Genomic DNA, 12,596 nt, shown 5'->3' with positions numbered 1-12,596 from the left:
ACTAACTCTGAACAGCTCCTACTGCGAACTCTTAAAATTGTTGCTTAAATACTGTTTCCGAACTCACTTAAATTTACATCTGGCAGGAAACCGAAATCAGAATGGAAAGGAAAGTTTCTTAAATTAAAAATAGTTGGTTAGAATAAAATAAGATCTTTAACAGATGGGTTCGCATTTTTTCATGAAAAATTTCTTCGTCGGTTATTGAAGTTTTCCCATGCGTTGCATTTCAGTTTATACAACGGAGTCTCTGTTATTTAAAGCTCCAATACACTCTGGATAGAACTTTAGAAGCACAGAATCTGACACTGACTGAACTCAAGCATTGATTAGAGCGAAATTTTTCATATCTTAAGCCAGATACTAATAATGAAATGGAATTGTTAAATTCAAACTTCCAACTAATCGTGCCAAAAGAAACTTTTCTTTAGCATAGCAAACTATCTTCTGGCCAATGAATGGTAAACTATTCATCGTTTCTAGTTTTATTGGCTTCTAGCCAATGAATAGTATGAATTGGTTTAGTTTCCAATGAATTCATTGGCTTAGTTCCTTGCATTATGTAGTATATGGGTATGTCTCGTGTTTTTACTTTTATATTTGCTGCACATGACGCTACGTTTTATCATTTTTATGTAATTTTTATTATTGGAATAATAAAGGGTTATTTCAACCTTCTTACTTGTTGTTTCCTGTACACGAACTCAAGCGATTATTCGTTTACTAGTGCTTAAGATTCTTCACATTCAACAATAAAGTGCACATTACAGAATCTTTACAATTCTAACAACTCACTTCAATTAGCAAATTCTCTTTTTTAATGTGCTTTTCCCACCAAACCTTCGAGTTATCATCTAACTTTTGATTCAACACATATGCAAAAATAATACAGACGAATCCATCTACTTTTTATTCTAATATTTCTAACACTCGAACACATTCACTCGTATCATCTATTAAATTTTAATATAGCAGATAATGACTCATTTTTGTATTTAGTGCGTTAAGAAATATCTTTAAATACGCATATACCTGTTCTCTTTCATTTGAGTAACGGTCCTCTAACAATGACCATCCAAGATTCTAATTTGCATCTGTGAATAGCAACAAATTGTATGATTCGAAAAGCATCTTCTTTTAAAGAGGATTTTAAACACTGAAGTTTTACTGCGCTTGGTAAGTTCGGATTTTGATGAATAAAAGCTTTTAATAAACTATCTCTAAATGATAACCAACCATGTAATCTGCCACTGAAAAATAGGTCAGGATATTTTTTGCAGTTTTACATTTAAAAGATTGATCTGAAGTGGCAACCAAATTTTTTTAATTATACAGTTTTTTTTTAAACCAAATTTCATATTATGAATTACTTTAGTTACTTTGTAACTTCTTTATGTTCACTGGCATACGTGTCAATTCCTTTTTCATCTCAAACATTATAAATGGTTTCGAAAATAGCTTTAGAATGTGATTCCTACTTCTCAAATCAAATCAAAACCAGAGAACGCTTTTGTCTCCATTTCTTTCTTCACTCGACATAGACCAAATGTTTCGTCTGGAAAATTAATGATAACAGGCAGGTTATTACGCCTCTGTGGGCAAATTAATTTAGTCAACAAGCCAGTAGAGTTCCACTCAAAGTGATAGCAGAGAATGAAGGAAAGAATGGTGAGTTCAAATCAAGTTACAGTATTTTAACAGACTGCAGAATAAATGCCAACTAGAGAAGTACTGGAAGTTTAGAGTAAAATAGTTGAAGGTTCAGTGGAGAAATATAGACAATACGAAAAACACAAACACAGTGAACCGTTTCTTGATCTTACAAAGTTTCCGTTGATCTTACAAGGTCTGTTTAAAACACAGATGTAGGTGGGGAAAAGATTTAAAAAAAACATTAACGTAAACATATCTTTCGCTATCCTAATATCCTAAAATGAATGATTTTTTTTTTTTTTTTTTTTTTTTTTTTTAATGTTTAGTAATTTTTCAGAGAATACTAGCAGAAATTCTGGGTAAAACATCTAAAGAATGTAAAATAGCCTCAATCTAAGATATCAATCAATAAGTTCGTTATATCCGACTTTCATATATCTGAAGATTCGCTACTGCCACACAAAATAACAGCAGAGCAGATTAGATGAGTTCAAAAAGTTATCTCGTTATATCCGGAGTTTAGATATAAAGCTATAGCGGAACTTGACTGCATATAAAATCTTCTTTAATGTTTTTAGAAACAAAAAATTCGAAGAAACGAAAACGTTTTATCGTTATATCCAGGGGATCATTATAAGCGAGGTTCACGATAAATTATTCTTTATTGCTTTTAGAAATAGTTATTAAATGTATAAGAAATTGAACGAAACCAAAAAGATTGCTCGTTATAGCTACGGGTTCGTTATAAACGGATTTCTCCATAGCGAGATTTCGAAATGAAATTATCTTTATTGCTTTTAGCGATAGTTATTTCTTCACTTTAAAAGAACTTATTTTCGCTATCGGAACTGGCTTGTTGGGAGTAAAACTTTCCGTTTATTCCCTTTCCGGATCATTACAGTTCCATCTTTCTAAATATTTCCTGTACTTCGAGCACATAACTGTTCCCCACCTCTTCCATAACAGAAACGTATTTTTCTCATCTCATATCACGCAACAAAGCATGCAGTTTTCCTTTCAGTGACACAGCCCGAGGGTTCGGAAATGCATTATGAAAAAAAATATTTATTTTGGTGCTGTATATTGTATTTATGCAAAGAAACAATTAGTAAACAAACCTTACCACATTTGAGAAAGCGGAATAGAAACGGATCGCAAAAAGAACAAAACCACCCTTTCATTCGCTCAGCAGTAATCTGTTCCATTAACGACACGAAAGGCAGTTTGGATGGTCATGTAATGAAGAACTGCCGTGCAGTGCCCATATTACACAAGAAACGCGTGGCATTTATTTTCAATTTCTCTTTCAAAGATGGAAATTTTAGATCCACAGATAGGAAATGATGTGTTTGTGTTTAACCGAAACCAGAATGCGGTTCTTTGGCCTTTTAAATGTGCCTCACGTCGTAACAAATAGCATTTTTATTCTTGAAGTACAAGCCGCTTGAGCGTCTAGCCGCCTAAAATAGCTAGTGTTGAAAAGAAAAATTATATTCCATATAAAATGGGTCCAGCTAGTGCCATTTCATCGGCATAGCTAGTGATTAATAATAATGGAGATGAAGAATTGCGTTTATATTTCGTTCGTCAATCAATAACAGACAGATTTAATTTGAAAGAATAAAGTAAATGTTTTAAGCTTTCCCGAATAGCAATACACTGGCGCGTGGAAAATAAAAAGCATTTTACTTCAAGCAATGGCAACACATTTTTTAAATCACTGAGTTTTTTAATCAAATTTCATTAAACACAAAATATAGTACATGACATAAAATGAAAAAAATATAATTTTTTTTAATTCGAAATTCAGGTTTCGGAATGCACGTGTTCGGGTAGCGTTCAGAATTTGGTAGCTTTAGGCGCTGCCGTTTTCAGAACGTTCATTTTTCGTGATTTTTCTTTCTTAAAACTAAACTGAGATGGAATACGTGTGGGCTCTCTTGTATCTTATATATAATCATGTCCCGCACATAAAAGAATATTCTATACATGCTCTAGAAATGTTTCAGAAATTTAAGCTTGAATTCAAGAAAGAAATTTAAAAAATAAAGCAGTCAGAAACCTTACTAGTAAGTAACGATTTTGTTTGGGCTTATATAAAAGAAACCATCTAAACCCACAGCTCCAAATTAGAATATTCTAGGAATATTTTCGAGGAACATTCATACTTCCAGAAATATCCAATGGAAATTCTCTTGGTATTATAGGAGTTATATTATTCGTATAATATATAATTCGTGTAATATATAATTCGTGTAATATAATTCCTATAATGCGAAGTATACAATAGTAAATATTTATATTACATTCGTATATAGTATTAGAAATTTAGATTATAAAAACATAACAAACATGTTACCTTATCAATATCTAAAGATTATTTTGACTTCTCAGTAAGGAACCACGAAAGCCTACTGCTTTCTAAAGCATGCTTGGCACTTTTTTTTTTTTTTTTTTTTTTTTTTTTTTTTTTTTTAGAATATGAGAAAGTAATTTTGCACTGTAAAAACATTTTCCTTGAAATACGCTTGAAATGTTTGACATATTCTTTCCAGCAGAAAGTTAGAAGACTAGCCCTTATTAACATTCTCTGAGAATACGCCTGAAATATTCCAAATCACTTGCGAATGTTCCAAGAATGTTGAGGAAGATATGAATAAAATGGAATATTCCTATGAAATTTTGAGTTTATGAAAATTGCAAACAGGTGAATTATTCCCTTTCAGAAAATTTCCATTCAGGAGATTAGAAGAATATTCCGAATGCTTTCGGAACTTTCCACAAATATTCCTTGAAAATCATAAAAATATTTCCTGGAGATATGCCTGGAATATTGCAAATCATATAAATGCTCCAAGAATGAATGTTAAGGGATGATATTGAATAAAAATGGAATATCTCTGCAATATTCCGTTCAGTGAAATTAAAAAGGTATTAACACAATAAAATACTGCCATGTTTGCAATTTTCTTAAATGTTTTATTAAAAATAATTTTAGGGCTAAAGTGCTATTGATTTTCTCACTAATATACATTACGGCAAAAGTAACACAGTCGACGCAGAGTAGTAACCCAGTGTCAATCAGAATTAAGACAAATGCCCCAGTTTATTAGTCAAAGTTAAGACAGGACAGATGTCACAGTCTGTAAGAAGAAAAAACTAAAAATTAACACATTGCTAGCACTACTTGAATTTCTGAGCAGTTTAATCTGGATAATGATTTCATTCAGTTATATAAATTAAATCATGATTCAAAACAAAAACAACACACTATAAATAACGGAAGAATAAACGTAAGAAGGAGGAAAGAAAGAACAAAGTTACAAATACTATTAAAGAACAGTATTTGTAAGAAAATTCGAACAATGACATTGAACTCAAACTCTAAGAACGACTAAAACTTTTCGTTTTTTGTCGTATAATATTTACATATTCCCATTGTTTACAATTAAATTGTTAATTACGGTGCATAAAAATAACTTCCCAACAAAACGACAACGTTTGATATGAGTGCTTGTTACTCTATGCATCCCCCCCCCGCAGAGAGTTTTCTTTTACGCTTTATTTTTCAAAAATAAAATAAACTTAAATTTTATTATGCAGATTAGCTTTTAACCTAACAGATTAACGTTTTTTACAAAGACTTTATACAGAATCGGAATAACAAATCCCGATTAAGCGGGAACGGTTTAACCAGAATGAGCTAAACCTTCCCAGGTTTATCGGAATTTCGCTCTATATGCTTTCATTATAAAGTCATTATTACATTTTTTTTTTTTTTTTTTCTTCAAGATTGTCCTTTCCTTTCTAAAATAAAAATAATTTTTAATTTTAACCAAATATATGTTCTTTTGTAATAATTACTCATAAGCTAGATTTTCTTATTTTTTATATGATACTTACAGGCCCTCACTTCAGTCTTAACCAGGGCCCACAGATTCTCTGTACGGAGCTGGGATCCGATAAATTGTGGTTCTAATATTTAAGTCGAGATTCTGAAAGTTTGGGAGAAGCAACGCAATAAAATAAATCTGGTGCTGTCCTCTATCGGTAGGCTATAATCTTAATTCAAAATATTTAAAGGAATGAACATTTCAAACAAAATAAATGCTCACATCAAATTTAATGCAGAAATTTCCATTTTTTAAAAATTATTATATCTAGCGTAATATAAAATTATTATTGCTATGAACAAAAAAAAAAAAAAAAAAAAAATGGCAGAAACAATATAATTGAAATCTGGTGCTGCCCTCTATTAATAGTTTGTAATACTAATTCAAAATGTTTAAAGAAATCAATGTTTCCAATAAAATAGTCGCTAACACCAAATATTTCCCAAAATTTCCATATTTAAAGCGTCTATATATATATCTAGCGTTAAAATAAAGTAAGTTAGGAATTTAAATAATTTTTATAAAGTAAAATTTAATATACCTTTAGTTGTTGCGAAATACAGAAAAACAAATCCGTTTAAAAAAGGTGTTTTAATTATACATTTTAACAGTATCTAAGGTAATAATTTAATAGCGGGAAAAATTATTGGAAAGAATATCACAAGTTTTACAAAATTTACTTCTCAAAAATATCAAAGTTTTGTGTCATTTTCAAATACTTTTCCGAATTCCAGATGTTCTTCCTATTATTTTATAATTTCCATTATTCAATTGCGTGACATTTTTAGTATTTAAATACTTTTAATATTTCAGTTACTTAAATTAACTAAGATTTCATAAGAATGTAAATAAAAATAAATAAAAGTGCTAATTAAGTGAAAATAAGTAAATTTAAATAAATAAAGTGATAATTAAGTGATATAATAGATGACTTTAAATAAATGAAATTAAGTGGAAATAAGCAAAGTATTTAAGAATTTATTCAAGTGAGAAGGAATTCATTTAAGCTAAAATAAGTAAAGATAAAATAATTAATAAAGTGTATAAAAAATAGCTAACTAAATAATATTAATCAAGGAAATGAAATAAGTATTAAAGAATTTATTGAAGTGAAAATAAATGAAATTAAGGAAAAATAAGCACGAAATTTAAGTAAAATAAGCAAAATATTTCTGCTCAAAAATCAAACCCAAAACTTTGAACCGTAAATCGCAGGATTTTGGCTTAAACTGCTAAACAAAATCTGTTCATTTGTTCATATGCAAAAAAACAAAACCAACAAAACTGCTTAAAAATTAAAAGCACTTCTCTGTTAGTCAGTTACAGGTGTCTTCAAACATATAGTGTTTCATCTCACTCAATTTAAATTCCTTCAATTCTGATGAAGAGGAAGATTTCTTTGTTTTTAACCTTCTTTCTTTTTTTCGTTTAAAGATAAGAATAAATCAACACGTAAATAACTGCTCAATTAAGACAAATGCACAGAAACAGAGACAACTATAACTAAATTTTAAAAAGAAGTTAAGTTTTTCCATTGCAGAATTATTAAGAAAATTACCATCATAAACCATTCAGAATAAAACGAAACTCTCTATAAAAAGCACAAAAAGGAAACGAAATCTGCATGATATACAGCAGATGACGCTAAGAGTACTTGGAAATTCTTTTTATCCACAACAACATTATGTAATTTAATTATACTATTAAACTACCTTTTGCAGTTAAATTTATATAAAGATTATTAAATCACCTATTAAAATAATTTTCTCAACCATAAAAATAAATTAAATGCGCACTCTTCTGTTTCGATAAGCGTAGATTCATTCCGTTATCTATTGTTCTGTTATAATGCATTCAGTTCTTACGTATTGACGGTGTGTTATTGTGATACATCTATCTCACTTGTAACATTAGAACTAGTCGGCAAATTTTATGATGGCGGGATGCGTCTGTCGTTGGTATGTAATTTGGATACTAGAGGCCGAGAGATGGGTTCTGATAGATAGGTTGCGAGAGATGAGTCGAGAGATTCTATAAGAACTGCGGATAGAGTTCTTCAAAATGTTTCTAAATTTTCTATAATATAAGGTACATACTATTTTCCTATGGTTCTTTACTTTATTCGTCACAAAAATACGAATGCTTAATGAACGAAATTTCAAGCGTTTTCTCCAAACCTGTACTAGTATCTTTAGGATTAAGATACGAGAGCGACACATTAGAGCATATGAAGCGTCCAAATGCCTGGCAACTTTATGATCAAACAAATAGCAACAGCTTCAGTATCTAAAGAATCCGAATCCAGTTACTGCTTGACTTCTAAACCTAATCGCTAACAAATACACGAAATTACTTACCAGTCAGAACTGCAAACACCAGGATATTTTAAGATATTAACTGCTTTCTGGTGTATTGCCAAAACCTTCTCCCAAAATTAAATTCGCTTGCTATTTAAACTCTACTTTATTTATGTTCTGGTGAAAATTGACAGAAAAAATGGAAATTACACGAAAGAATTAATAAAAAATAAAAAGCGAAACTAAGGCGTCGCATCAAGAGATTATTTATGCTGTATTATATAAACTAATTACTATACATATTATACATTATATTAATTCCCTCTTTTCCTACCATCAAACAACTCGAACTTTCGGCTTGCCGTGTATATTAAGTGCCCCATGCCGTTGATACTATACACTTGCGACATCCAAACCTCCTTAAACGAAACGGCAACTAGCAACTTTGAACACTGTACCAGTCAAGGCGCCTAATTATACTGGTTTACTGAACACTGTTTTAATTTACTTAACCGAATGAACTCAATCTCCAAATTAAATTGCTTGAAAATATAGGTAAACTGTTAAGGGCACATTACTGTTAATTGCAATATGGGTTATTCTCATGCGTTTTTTAAAGCAAAATATAAATTTAGTACTCCCCCACCCCATATCAAGTTCCTTTTTTGTTGCATAAAGTAGTAAGAAATATTTTTGCAAGATAGTAACTCTGGAAAAATTACCATTTTACCATAGCAGTTCTTATAAAAACGATTCTGAAAGCTAATATATTGTTGCGTTCGTACAGGTTCGTAATAAATTGAATGCACTAGTCCGATGAAAAGTGAATAAAATTTATTCTTATGAAAACAAATAAAAACAAAATGCTGAAATTTTCTCAGAGATATCAGTACAATATCGCAATATCACACAGTAGTTATATTTTAAACTACTAAAACGCTGAATAAAACTCGATTCAAAACACAGAAAAACGTACAGAGAGGTAATCCGATCTCGCCGCGAATTCGCTACAGTAAACAACAGTTTTCTTAACAACTGAATTGAGATGTTTTCCTCCAGCTTTTTACATGCACGAGAACATTCTCATATTTTCACGATTTTTCTGGATAGCAAAAGAGTACAATTAAGAGATATCTATTCATTAAAATGTTAAATGCCCGTGGTCCTGTATTTTAACTTTTCCGGCGGAGCTTTCTCTTCAAATTAGCTGTATTGCACGGGAAAATGAAACAATTTTAATTAATCCTATTAAACACAGCTAAATAAATACAAAAACCGTAACAATATGGTGTAGTTACTAAAACGGAAATGTAGAAACCTCAGAACAGCCAAATAAAATGCCTGCATTAATGTAATACAGTATAAATTTACAACAGACGTATAAAACAAGAAACCACAACGACCGGTTTCATTCGCCACAAAATGTAATATGACTTCCTGAATGCATAAGACTAAATTGCACTTTTGCTTTAATCGTTTGAGAAGTCATGCCACGGCCAAAACGGATCCGAATTCGGGATCGACATTAACAAAGCAGGAATGGACATTGGCCGCGACTGGTGCTAAATTGTCGACAAACATCGTCATTTAAAAATACAAAGATAGTTCTCCTATTAAAAAAAAATAGTTCAAATTACCAGATGGCGTCAGCAGACCAAACCAGATCGCACGGCAACAACAGCTTTAACACTGCCATAAAAACCATTGTAAAACATGATATATTGTAAGAGTTAACATTTTACAACTAGCACCTAAAACTAGCTTTTGCTAAATTCTGTCTTTCATCTAGCTATAGGACATTTTAGAATTATGCAGAATATTTCAGAAGGCTGCAAACAGATTTGAAGATAAGAGCGACAGCACAGAGTGACTGTGGAAACTAAAATTTGTTAATAGTGACATAATATAATAGAAGGGCTTAATTTCTAAAATAAGTACCGAAGCCCTATGGAAAACCATCAGAAAAAAAGAAGCAAAATATAGAAATAAAATAAATAATAAAATTATTATTTTAAATAATCAAAATTAAAATTCAATAAAAATGTAAAAAGATAAATAAAAATTAAATAATATTTTTATTATTGTTAAATAAAATAGCTGGCCTCATCTTTTGAGGATCCAGCTGGAGTTCATAAAAACTAAGAATAACCTCAGTCGGGCTTCCGGAGAATTCAGACACTGAATGTGCAAAATAATGTACTATTTTATCAGATCATAGAAACAAAAATCATTCTTTTTACAACAGACTTTGAGTGAATAATGAAAATACACTCATGTCCATAAATTAAGGATAATGCAAAATCAGGCAAAGGAAGCGTTAGAAGCAAAACAAATTTGACTTATTTGTAAAGCTTATTTATTAAACAAAAGGTAAAGAGGAAAAAAAGATGCTATATGTTTGATATTATTAAAAAAATTAGCGATTTTTTCTCCCTGGAGCAAATTACAAAAAAAAAAACCTATTTACTAAAAAACCAATATTACATGGTTGGTATGATTGTTAATACATTGTATGTCTCCCAGACGATGCAATACAGTCCGTACAACGCCTAGGCATGCTGAATATCAAATTATTGATCTAATCTTGGGGGATATTACACCACTCAAAAAGCAATGCTCTCCGAAGTTCCGGTAGACATGTAGGAGGAGGTTGACGGGCTGCAACTCGTCGGCAAAGCATGTCCCACACGTGCTGTACTGGATTCAAGTCCGGTGAGAATGCTGGCCAGTCCATATGGGTGATATCCTCCGATTGAAGGCATTCGCTTACGGTGTTTGCACGGTGAGGACGGGAGTTGTCATCCATAAACACAAATTGTGCGCCCATCGCGCCCCGAAACGAACGTACATGTTGTTCCAGAATGACGTTCCGATAGATTTGGCATGGTTCCAATTTGAGCATGCAGGTCAGTTCTGGAACCCAGAATAATTCCACCGTAAACGAGCACTCCTGCACCACCGTAACGGTGTCGTTCAATAATGTTTTCTTGGTCGTAACGGGTACCTGGAGCTCTTCATATGAAAGTCCGGCGAAAATCAGACTGCAAGCTAAACCTGGACGGTTATTCTACGCTATGAGAGTCGACAGCAAGTTGTGGGCCGCCAGATGTCGCTGCTAGTAAAAAACAGGTCTGCCCGACATCCTATATTCTCTGAGTACGGAAGTTGTCGAAAGCGCGTGAAAAAATGTTGCCGCGTCGTCAATCAGGGTTGTCCAGTTGACGTACTAAGTAGACAATGGCTTTATATGTGTTTTCGCCGCTGATTTTTTCATATTTAAACGAAGAATACGGTCGTAGATCTCTGAATCGGTGGCGAATTTATAGAAAATATGTTGATGCTTTTGCTCTGCCAAAAGATGTTTTCATTGCGTATTTCAGATTGCCAAAATTTATAGTTATTTTAATTTCGGATGAACTGAGAGAGTATTTGGAGCCACATTCAGAAAACAAGAACGCAATTTCTACTAAAAGAAAGGTTATACTATTCCTGAAATTATAGATATAAATTGTAATTGTACGCTTTAAAAATGTAGAAGATAATAAGTTTATCAAGCACATAAACCTTCTTCATTTAATACAAATATAGACATCCGATAAGCTTCTACTCGATTTATGTGCAGCAAGAATTACGTTTACTTTAAAATCTAACAGTTAAATACCTTACGAATAATACTGTGAACACAAAAATGTCGTTCATTATTACGCGAAATTCACACTACTGTAAAATAAAAATTAATAATTATAAAACTATAAAATAGATTTATAATATTTTTTCAGTAGTTGTACTACTATTAGTGTGATACTTTTAAAAATAAGTTTTAGCCCAGAGGGGCTATTAATTTCGTTTTGTTATTTTGTGGCGTTTCACGATAAATGGCGTTTCCTTTTCAAATCGTTGCCACCAAGTATTATCGCACTCTATTATATTTAAAGAAATTAAATAATGAGGAATCTGCAGAATGTATGAATGTTTCTCGCACTGTGATAAAACAACGGTACCTAGAGCCATGAAATTCTGAATAACGTAATCCTTCATCCTAATATAGGCATCTGGAGGCCCAAATTTGGAACTGGGAATTTGTATTACTATCCATTTCATATATCATATTTTGTAAAGCATTTATGGGTTTTTGATTAAGAAACCCAACGATTTCAAAGCGAGCAATGGCAAAAAACATTTTCATCTCTAGCGCGCGAGACTATGTATCGGAAATTCTAAAGATATGCTTTTTTTTTAATTATATGATATTGCTGTTGAATTGAATTTTATGGTTTAAGTGCGAAAAACATGATATTTAATAAATAAAGGTAACACGCAAAACGTTAATAAAACGGCCCTTTAGGAGTAATATAAAAATTTTATATTTCGTTTTGTTATTTTTCAGTTTTGAAGGCTTTCAGATTTTTTTTTTTTTTTTTTTTTTTTTTTTGGTGTGTATGTGTGTGTGTGTAATTTTAATACGTTTTAAAACTGGTTTCTAAGTGAGGACTTTCTAAGGGAAACTGGCTCGTATACACGTTACACATGGGGAAAGCCACGAAAACGCCGGCCAACTCGTTTGCTGGATTCGGACCTCGGACCAAACTACCTGCGTTCAGCGACTCTACCACTCGGCCGCTGGTGGGCTTGTTAGCAGAATTATACTGTATTATTATTGTATTATGCTATAAAGTAACAATGCTATAAGACTGAGGGTTTGTTCATGGAATAGTACTTTTGTAACCTATTATAGTATTAAAAAATCATTTTT

General features: G+C 31.6%; 1 protein-coding gene across 1 annotated transcript in view; it reads right to left on the bottom strand.

Annotated features, from left to right (window-relative positions):
- The window catches only part of LOC118201465 (dual specificity protein phosphatase 19-like), an 80,110-nt gene that overhangs the window by 36,305 nt on the left and 31,209 nt on the right, over positions 1 to 12,596 (bottom strand). The window lies entirely within an intron of this gene.

The sequence above is a fragment of the Stegodyphus dumicola genome, chromosome 1 (assembly GCF_044657685.1).
Source record: "Stegodyphus dumicola isolate Sdum_Otavi_A_Nest chromosome 1, ASM4465768v1".
NCBI lineage: Eukaryota > Metazoa > Arthropoda > Arachnida > Araneae > Eresidae > Stegodyphus > Stegodyphus dumicola.
Note: the sequence above shows the minus strand (reverse complement) of the source record. Positions and strands in the feature narration are given on the sequence as shown.